Source organism: Camellia sinensis, chromosome 4, assembly GCF_055761805.1.
Source record: "Camellia sinensis isolate YWXY chromosome 4, ASM5576180v1, whole genome shotgun sequence".
NCBI classification, from domain to species: Eukaryota; Viridiplantae; Streptophyta; class Magnoliopsida; order Ericales; family Theaceae; genus Camellia; species Camellia sinensis.
In genome coordinates this window covers 225,630,673-225,641,513 of record NC_138964.1, presented here as the reverse complement: position 1 = coordinate 225,641,513, position 10,841 = coordinate 225,630,673, and the positions used below count along the sequence as shown (strand labels likewise).

The 10,841-nt window shown below is 32.1% G+C and overlaps 1 long non-coding RNA gene across 1 annotated transcript; it reads right to left on the bottom strand.

Moving 5' to 3' along the window:
• Nucleotides 1-2,739: 2,739 nt before the first annotated feature.
• On the bottom strand, nucleotides 2,740-8,394 carry LOC114279588 (uncharacterized). The gene is made up of 6 exons (XR_003635340.2): nucleotides 6,637-8,394; nucleotides 6,462-6,512; nucleotides 5,296-5,401; nucleotides 4,970-5,160; nucleotides 4,312-4,350; nucleotides 2,740-3,032 (listed from the first exon to the last, which is right to left on the bottom strand). It is a non-coding gene; the product is annotated as an uncharacterized LOC114279588 (long non-coding RNA).
• Between the last annotated feature and the right edge of the window lie 2,447 nt (nucleotides 8,395-10,841).

The following is a 10,841-nucleotide window of genomic DNA, read 5'->3' as shown; positions in this document are numbered from 1 at the left end:
AAAATGTTTATAAAAAATATTTAAATGAAGAAAAAATACGCTATATATTCTTTTCCTTTTAAATATTTACCCGATTTTTTTTATATATCACAAAATTAATATATACATGTTTAAAAAAAATTAATATGTTAATAAAAATGTTTCAAAAAATTAAAGAAATAAATGTTATATAATTGAGGGTCAATTTCATCATTTAATTAGCTAATCAGCTAATCGGGAGATTGGCAAATATGCCAATTTCTATCCTACAACCCCCAATGTGATAGAGTTATCCCAAGAAACTATTAATCCAAGTTTTTTAAAAAATTTTTTTTTATCTAAATGTTGAAATAATTATTCCATTGGACATAAAGTCCAATCTAATGGTTCTATCTCACCAAACAAACAACCCCCTATTGTAATAAACAATAAAAACTCCGTTGTACCTTAGAACTAGAACAAAAAACACAAAAAAAAGGGAAAAGTGGCTTAGAAACAAAATACATTATACATAAAACACATTCAAAACTATGTAACAATAACATTCTTGTAACTATAAGTTATAATAATAAGAATAATGTTTGAGGAGTTATGCTAGAGATACTAAAAATTTTATCAAAATTTTTATCAAACGTCTCATATGGGTATGAGACCTACACAATGTGAGTCTCATGTAGGTCTCACACCCATGTGAGATATTCGGTAGAACTTTTGATAAACTTTTTGAGGTTTCTATCATTTTTTATGTTGGAGAGCTCTAGTTTGAAAGTTTTAATGCAGCTCTAAGAACATCTCCAGCGGTAAACCAAAATTTTCACCAAATTTGAAACAAAGAAGCCAATTTTCTCAATCTGATATGGCTTGCTTCAACCGTGCATTCAAAAGGGAAGGGTCGACTGGTGGGTCGACCGGTAAGGCTAATTTTTTTTTTTCTTTTAACCTGTTTGAACATTTTTGACCAGTTTGAACCTACCTATTTAAAAGGGAACCAGTCGATCAGTGGGTCAACCGACCGGACATCCGGTTGGTTGACCAGTTGGCCCACCCCAACGGTCAAACACAGTGAAATATTGAAATCTGATACGTGTTCTCAATTTGATGAAATTTTTGTTCCATTCTCATTTTGATATCAATTTGGTGAAACCATTGGAGTGAAAAAAAGTAACTGTTTCATCAAATTTCAAATCTGATACAAGGTTTGATAAACCATTAGAAATGACCTAATGTAATTTTAATGATGTGAAAAGTACTCATATAAAGGTGGAACTCAGACTCCTCTTCCTATCTCCCTACTCTCTCTCTCACATTACTAAAATTTTATTTAAAATTCTAGTATTAAAGTTACGTATGTTACTGTTCTTGGCACCCAACCCAAGTGACGGAGCTCAAAACCATTACAAATTGTGTACTTTTTTACACACTATTTAAAAGATCAACTACATGTGCATGTGCTTTTACTGTCTTTCTTTTATGTTTTTTTGTTTTTCTATTCAATTTACCTTTTTGTCTACAATGGATGTGTCCTTTCATGTGCTACATTTATATGAAATAAAAGCTTACCTATTTCATGCAATTAAATGATTTTTTTGGGGATTAATGAGCCTAATAATAATTATAATTGCAATAAAGGTAACAGAAATGTTAGTTATCACTTAAAGGTATTTCATCATTTTATTTGACTTCACATGTATTTTAATGCAATAAAAATTATATGTATATGTAAGATCAATAATATATATATACATATATATTTGATTTATCATGTCAAATAAAAAATAAAAAGATAAAAAAATCTAATAAAATATTTTAGTGATATATAACTATAAAAAAATTGAAGTTTTGATGAAGGTGTGCTATCATCAAGACTTTCAGTTTCGTTTCCCACATGCAACCAATTAAATGAAAGACATTCTAACTAGAGGACAAAGGTCATTAAAAGTATAGGAGCAAAAAATAAGTGCACTACAAGAAATGTCACTTTTAGCTACCAAAATATTGGTCGCCAAAAGTCCAATATTTAGTCGCTGAAACGATATAGCGACTAAAATATTTGGTCGCCAAGGTCGTCGCCTTTGCCCTGTCGGCGATAGTATTGGCTACTAAATTTCGTTTGGTCGCCGAAAGTGACCACATTTGGCTACTAAAATTAGTTTAGTCGGCAAATGTTATGTTTCCGCCACTAAACCTTTAGTCGCCGAATGAGGCTTTTTGGCTACTAAGTTGTTGTGGTCGGGAAAGGTGTCACCTTTAGCTACTAAATAATTAGTCGCCGAAAGTACACTTTTAGCTACGAAACATTATTTAGTCGGCAAAAGGTGTATTCCGTGACTAAAAATTTAGTGGCCAATTGTTTCTTTCTCTCATTCTCAATTGTTTTAGCTACTAATTATTTGGTCGCCAAAACTTTTTGGGTTATGTTTTGCTACTAAATTATTAGTCACCAATACATTTGATTACATATTTGGCTACCAAAATATTTGGTAGCCAAAAGCTTTAACGTATTTTTTTTTTTTTTTTTTTAAATTTCTAAACAACCTGTATCCATTATGAATACAACCTGTACCCTGTATAAACAATATAATCCATCAACACTAAATATGTTACCAAGCATTCAACAATGTGCACACATTTTAGCTCCAACCATCCAAAACATTAATATTGAACGTCCAATTCTATATATAATACAAATTCCATACGAACGAAGTCTAATCCAACGTCAATAATTTCATTTCATACATAATACAGGACTAACCAAATTAATTAACAAAAAGGACATATGTACCACAACCTAAATTAGCATATATGCTAATTTGTACCATGCCAAATTAGCTACCATTTACCACACCAATGGTATTTCTTCATTTGCAGCCTGTTCCCATTATCCCAAGTTTCAAGAGCCGCAATATGATCACTGTGCTTCTCAAGCAAATCAGCAAACCGCAACATTATTCGTGATCTTTCCTGAAAAAGTTTAACAGGCGGTGTGATTGGTTCCTCGAATGCAACAGCGGTACTAAACCTAGTGATGCCTCTGCTCCAGTTAGAGTACCGACCTGAAATTACAATTTTTTGATCAGTGAGCCATCAATCAATCACATGCCTCATAATACTTACAAATACAGACTATCATCCGTGTTTAACATATGCATTTTTAAAAGAATGCCACAGTTCAATTTTCTCATACACACGTAATGTAACCTATTATCTATTTGCTAATAAGTCCTTCGAGTCTGAGCAAAAGATCATAAAGTAACCAATGAATACATATTCTCAGGCAAATTCTAATACTTTACCCGCATACAGAAAGCTAACTCAACTTTCAGTATGAAAACAAGCATTACAGATACATAAAGAAATGCTACACCAACAAAACATTTGGTTTTCTCTTCTAAACAGAGTTAAGATCATGAATACAGCACAATCAACATTACTCAAAACACCAACCAGCCTTTGAATTTTAATATTTGCCAAATATGAATGTATTCGGACCATTCAAAGGGCAGGTCATAGCAAGGATGAATTATCACTTAGAATTTTGGATTAATTCCAATTCCATTTTGGATTAATTCCAATTCGGAATAACAGTACTTTCCAACAACATAATATACCTTATGGTGATACATATTATCACCTAAGAATAGCATATAGCATTACACAACTAAAAATTTCACTGGAAGTACCATAATACAATAATTCCATGAATATATAACAAATCCACTAAATGTCATATGGTATACCCATAAAATAACATTTGGGACCGACATTATTAATCGGCCCCCTCATCCCCCTAATTCCATCCCAACAAACAAACATGGACAAGGAGTTAAGAATTGTTGTTATTCTTTCAATAATTCTAACAATCTAAACCTAGATTAGTGACTGAGGTGCGAAAAGAATCAAAGAAAATAGAATCTAAAGTAATTTCTTTGGGAATTGCAGAAGTCTCAAATGAATATTTTCAGCTGACATGTTATAGGTCTACGATCCAATAGGAAAGCAGGACTATTAATAAATAAGCATCCCAAATTATTACGCTTAAACAAATAACCCCCTGCACCTTACTCAAAAGAAACTTGGCATTTGAGTTCAGCACACATGATTCAGGATTATCTAGACTCGCATACAAAACAAAAATTAAACCTCCTTGCACCCAATCAGGAAACTCTCTTACACAGAATATTTGCCTGCATGACTAATTAATAAGAGGGAGACACTAAAGTCTCAAAAATGTAAACCAATGATTAATGTTCCTCCAAAAAATACAATACACATAATTACTTTATGTACCATAAAAAAAATATAAATAAATAAATAAATAAAAACTGAAATTACCTTATCAACTGCATCATCTTCCCAACTTTCGGAAGCATCCTGCAAATGACAGAGAACCATAACATATTCCTTCATAGTGTTGACTATTGTCAATGCAAGCTCTTTGTGCTAATATATAATTAGAAATTTTCCAAGCAACAAAAACAGCATGTCTTGGCATTTCCGCACAAATACAATGAAAATCCAGAAGAATATGAAACAGTCAAGGAATAAAATAGCAACTCTGAACTTGTTAAAATTTTGGTGCTCTTATCATCTCATAACATAACAGACAAAGAAAAGGGGTCCTAACAAAGTTATTCAAAAGGAGTTTCATAAGCTCCTAGTTCTCCTGCTCATAAATAATAAATAAGTTTAGCCCACAAAACTACCCCACTCCTGATTTGAGTTGGAGTGTTCCCAACCTTGTGGTTGGATATGTAGAAATTTAAGTAATGAACTAATTAAGATAAGGGCTTGAACCTTTCTTTCTTCATCTTCAATTAAATTACAACTCAATAAAATAGATAATATTCAGAAACTCTTATACACACTAAAATTCAACTTTAGTCATATTATTTTTTGGACAGCCAACTGAAAAGACTTGTGAAGCTGGTTTATATGACCTTGTACAAGCTGACAATGAGTGAGGAGAATTTTGCCAAAGGATTCTGGGTACCTCTTCTTGTTGTTCCACATATTGCCGGATCCAATCTGCTTGTGATCGCTGGAAAGAATTTAGAGTATCATCATCTGAACGTCCCTTAATTCTAACAGAAATTTTAGGTGTTTCCTCCTCATTCTTATCAGACGAATCCACCACAGGACTCCAATCTTCCCGTGCAGTTGATATGATGCTAACAGCACCTCCTAGCATGATTGGATTAAGCAGGATGTCACAACTTATGTTAAAGCACAATTCTCCATGTCCCCACAATAGATTGCCATGAACATGTAGCTATCAGTATAATAAATTTCCCATTGAAAAGAATTGCTTAAGAATACCTTCATTTGAATAGAGAGAAGTGCCAGTAGAAAACTTCAATGGAAGCTCATTCCCGGGCAAATTCAAGCATAGCCAATCAAGGGCACCCTCAAAGGTAGTGCCCTCCTGTGCAACACGAATAGAACAAACCCATCAATTTTAAAAGTATCTTTACTAATCCTTTTCCAATAAAATTTAAAAATCACCAAAAAATGGAATAAGGCAACAAATATTGAATAGAACAACCATATAAAAATAAGAAGGTTCACAGCAATGTAATTTATTCAATGAAGATTAGAAAAACAAGAATACAATTAAACAGATGAACTTTATACATAATTGATTATATAATTGAATACCCCTGCAACAAAGAAGAGAAAATTTAAGTTGAATACAGCTTAAATTTATACATAATTGATTAAATAAAATTCATTACTTTGGTGCCTATAAAATGTGTAATAAATAGATCCTACAAGATAGATCCTCGTTAAAACAACAAGGTTGTAATAAATAAATAAAAATGTGTCCTACAAGGCTTGAATATAGAAGAAACATCATGCAAGATGCAGCCAACCTCAAGTAGTTGTCACTGTTATTTGTTAAGTAGTAAGATCAAAATTGTTAAGTAGTAGGAATTTTAAGAACTATGTATTTGAACCCAAATGAAATAAATTTACTCAATCTGGACCAATAAATTTAGAAGAGAACATTTTTGTACCACTTAATTGTTTTCTTTGCACTATGTGGACTTCTAAAAGGATAGCTTGTCAGGCAAGGAGTGAGGACAATTTATCTACATCACAAGAACAAAAGAGTACTAACAGTGGACAATTTATCTACTCGATCTGGACATTAAAAGGAATCACTGAATCACTGCATTGTTAATCCAATCCATAGGCACAAGTTTGTGAGACTTTTGTCCCAAATGTTAATAGTTTTGAGCGATCTCATTGATCCAAATTTCCTGGTGATAGACAATGTCTCAAAGTTGATGCACATGAATACTACTAACAAACATGAAGATCATAACTTGGATGATGATGAGTAAAGATGCAATTTAAATGCACAATGTACGCTGGAATTAGATACAAGTTCACAAACATGCGTATAAAATTCTTCCTTGAGCTTCCTAGGGTTAAAAAGAGATTCACGCATATTATTAAGCAACAGTGGCAGCATTACTCACACAGGAGATTCAGGGGAGACTTTTGCCAGTTTTTTTTGTTCGTCTAACCACCTGTTGTTCATAACAACAAAATGAGAAATTTCATTTGTACATTTATCATCTACATTGACTAGTGGAGAGAGTTGGAACAAAGTGAAATGAATTAAATATCTTTTGTGTGTATATAGTCTCTTACTCAGACCAGTTGGTTGCATAAACAGGAACCAGAGCCTCATTTGTAAAACAGAACCTGGGGGCATATGCATTTGATGAAAAAAAAAAAAAAAATTACCAAGTTAGAGAAGAAATTGAAACTATGAATCATATTCACTTTTTAAGAATCCATACAACTCAAAAGTCTGAAACCTTCAAGCACTTACATCAACCATTCACAAAAGGAAAAATAAAACAAAAAAGAAAAAGAGAGAATGAAAACTTTGATCAGAAGCTTCTTCTATTAAAAAATATATATATACGAATAAAAGTCAACAATAAGTGTGTATTTGTGGACATTGGAACTAGTTAATAAAAAAGCCAACATCAAAAACAAAGATAAATGACAAATGTAAATACTAATATTATTCATAACCAAATTCAACTCTCACAAAGTTTTCAATTCCCAAAATTTTGGGTGAGCTCCCACTACCGAAAATTCAGAAATATAACAAAAGGGAAATGAAAAAATTGAATGTATATTTAGTGGAGACAGAAATTGGGTGCAAGTATAATATGTGAGGGGTTCAATGATTTTCCACTATTGATTTTTTGCTTAGGCATTTCATCGAACAACTGATGGGCATAGAAAAACAATACAAACAACACAAAGGTTATCAATGTCAACAATGGTGAAGGTGAGAGAGACAGAGAGAGTGTGAGAGAGAGTGATGCATTACCTTCAAATTCAATGATTGGCCTTCAATTTCGGCTTGCAACGTTGGCTCGGAGCACAGAAGGAGAGTGGAGAGAAAGGCTACCGGCGTAGGGTTAGGGCACCGAAGAAGAGTTGTGAATTGACGGAGGGAGAGAGAGTAAAGGGAGGCAGGAAATGCGCGAGAGATTGAGACAAAGTTACAGATGAGAGCAGAGGAGAGAGAGACCTAGAAATAGTGAACAGAGTGAGACGGGGAAGAATAGGGGAAAATGATGTCGCTTTGTGATCTCATCTTCGTCTTCTTGAGTGATCTCACCTTCATCTTCATCGTTGTAGCTTGGATCGTACTCTTCTTCCAAGTCCATTCTAGACAAAAAATTTACAGTTGGGACCAAGGAGAGTGAAAATCGGAGATGGGTTTTGGAGGGTTAGCTTCGTTGGGGAGTCTCCAAGGGTCAGAGTGAGAGAGAGAATGAAATGTGTTGAAGATGTGGGCGCTTTTTTTCCCCCCAATTATTTTAATTTTTTGGCGACTAACATTATTATTCGTCGCTGAAAATAACTTTTGGCGACAAAAATTTTAGTCGCCAAAAGGTAAAAATTAATTTTTTATTTTACATTTGCCGACCAAAGATTTTAGTAGCCAAATGTACACCTACGGCGACTAACATTATTTTTCGTCGCTGAAAATCAACTTTTGGCGACAAAAATTTTAGTCGCCAAAAGGTAAAAATTAATTTTTTATTTTACATTTGCCGACCAAAGATTTTAGTAGCCAAATGTACACCTACGGCGACAAACATTATTTTTCGTTGCTGAAAATCAACTTTTAATATATTTCTTAGATTCGGCTCAATAAAATGAATTGAAAAAAAAAATTAAAATAAAATTACGAAAGGACAAAATTTTTTGAAAAAATAGGTGATTTTTTTAGATGTTGCCCAATGGTTCATGTGATACAAAAATAAAATTTAAAATATTAATAAAGCCAACTGGCTTTTACCACTTAATTCAATAAATCTGATTGTTTTATTCATATACCTACTACTAATGGGAATTCATTTTTATTTAATTAATAAGCATGTTTCATTTTCATTTTCATTTTCATTTTTATTTTTAAAAAATAAGCTTCTTTCAATTTTATTTTTCTCATTTAAAAAAAAAAGAAAGTCAAATTTCAAGTGGAGACATAAAATGTCATTGTTGTTAATCTATGAGGGCAAAGTCGTGAGAGAGTGAGAAAGAGAGAGAGAAAATAAAGAAGTAATAAAGTTTCCCTCTGAAGTTTCCCTCAGATATGAAGCACAATTTTTAAATTTTGTAATTATAATCGCCGACTAATATTTAGTCGGTAAAAGTAAAATAACAACAGTATAAAAAATTAAAATAAAAGTAACAAATATATTAAAATTATATTTAAATAAAAATATAAGTAATAATCAATTTTTCGGACTCCTGCATGACTAACTAGGCACTAATCAAATTTTTAGAATTTTAGAACATGCAATATGTATATTTTCTCATAGATAAAGACAGATGAAGAAATCATGTGTCAAGTGGATTTAATTAATTTATTATTCAGTTGTAAGTAGCAGTGAAAATCATTTTCTCAAGCATATCTTAGCAGTCAAAATCATTAACGTACAACTAAAAAATATATACGCACAGCCCCAGCTTAGGCCTTTAGTTCAATGAGCGAGAGAGATAAAGAGAAGAGAGATGAGCGAAAGAGACAGAGAGAGAAAAGAGATGAGAGAAGAGATAGATGAGTGAGAGAGAGAGACAGATAAACAGACAGGTAGAAAGAGAAGAGTGATGAGTGAGAAAGAGAAAGAGAAGAGAGAAAGAAAGATGAAAAAATGAATGAAAAGATATAGACAAAGAGAGAGAGAGAGAGCGAAAAGAGATAGACGAGAGATGAGCGAGACACAGAGAGAGATGAGCGAGAGAGATAAAGAGAAGACAGACAGAGAGAGTGAGAGACAGACAAACAGACACATAGAGAGAAAGAAAGAAAGAAGAGTGATAAGTGAGAGAGAGATAAAGAGATAAAGAGAGAGACAGAGACAGAGAGACAGAGAGAGAAAGAGATAGGGAGAGACATATAGAAAAATAGAGAGAAACAAGAGATGAGAGAGATATATAGAAAAAGAGCGAAAAGAGATGAACGAGAGAGAGAATAGAAAAATAGAGAGATAGAGAGAACAGAGATGAATGAGAGAGACAGAGAGAGAAAAGAGATGAGCGAGATAGAGAGAAGAGAGATGAGCGAGAGAGACATAGAAAGAAGACAAATGAGAGAGATAGAGAGAAGAAAGATGAACGAAAGACACACAGACAGATAGACAAACAGATAGAGAAAGAAGAATGATGAGTAAAAGAGAGAAAGAGAAGAGTGGTGGTAGTTGAATGACATTTGCAGTAGTGGTAAATGTGGTAGATAAGATGGGTAGTGAGAGAGAGAGATGAGTGAGAGACGAATAGAGAAAAGAGATAGAGAGACAGAGAAAGAGACAGAGTAATGAGCGACAAAGTGTGCCGTCGCAAATAGTTCCGTCGCAAAAATTTATTAAAATGATAAATAATTGGGATATTTTGTCTTTTATTTGTGAATTTTGATTTATTCTTAATTTATTAGTGTTATTGAAATATGATGATGTAAAAAGTATAAATAGTTTAATTGTACTTTTTAAAAATAATAAATTTATTATTAAAAATTAAATTCATCAGACTGACCTGTAACTATGCCTTTAAATTTTTGCAATGTAAAACTATCGACAAACAGCCAATAACAAGTTGCCCATTTTAGCATACTTTTCGCGTGAGGGCCCAGTTATTAAAAGATGTGTTCAACCCATCAAATGAAAGCCGACAACTTCTTCCATCTAAAAATAATAGTCTATTTTCAGAATTTAATTTCTTTTTATAATACAATTATTACATTTTAAAAATATTAATTTTTCAAAATTACCTTTGATAGTATATTTTTGTAGAAATATCAATTGTCATAATTGTACTTTTTGTATTATTAATGGATTTAAAAAAAGGACAAAATAAGAAATTCATATTATTTTAATAATTAATTTTTTTTAAAATTAATATTTTGAGATAATAAAAAATAAAATAAGATATTAATAATTTTGGATGGTGGGTGTACAACCTAAACCTAAAAATAAAAATAAAAATAAAAATAAAAATAAAAATAACTATTTTGTTTAGTCAAATTTTCAAGTGGAGACTAATGGTATTGTTATTAATAAAATAAAATAACTATTTTGTTAATTTTTTTATTTTCATTCGGCTACCAAAAAATGTAGTAGCTAAAGGTAGGTCTTTGGCGACTAAAATGAATTTTGTCGCCGAAAGTTAACATTTGGCGACCAAAATTTTGGTCGGTAAAAGATTAAAAATTAATTTTTTTATTTTCATTCGGCTACCAAATAATTTAGTAGCTAAAGGTAGGTCTTTGGCGACTAAAAGGAATTTTGTCGCCGAAAGTTAACATTTGGCGACCAAAATTTTGGTCGGCA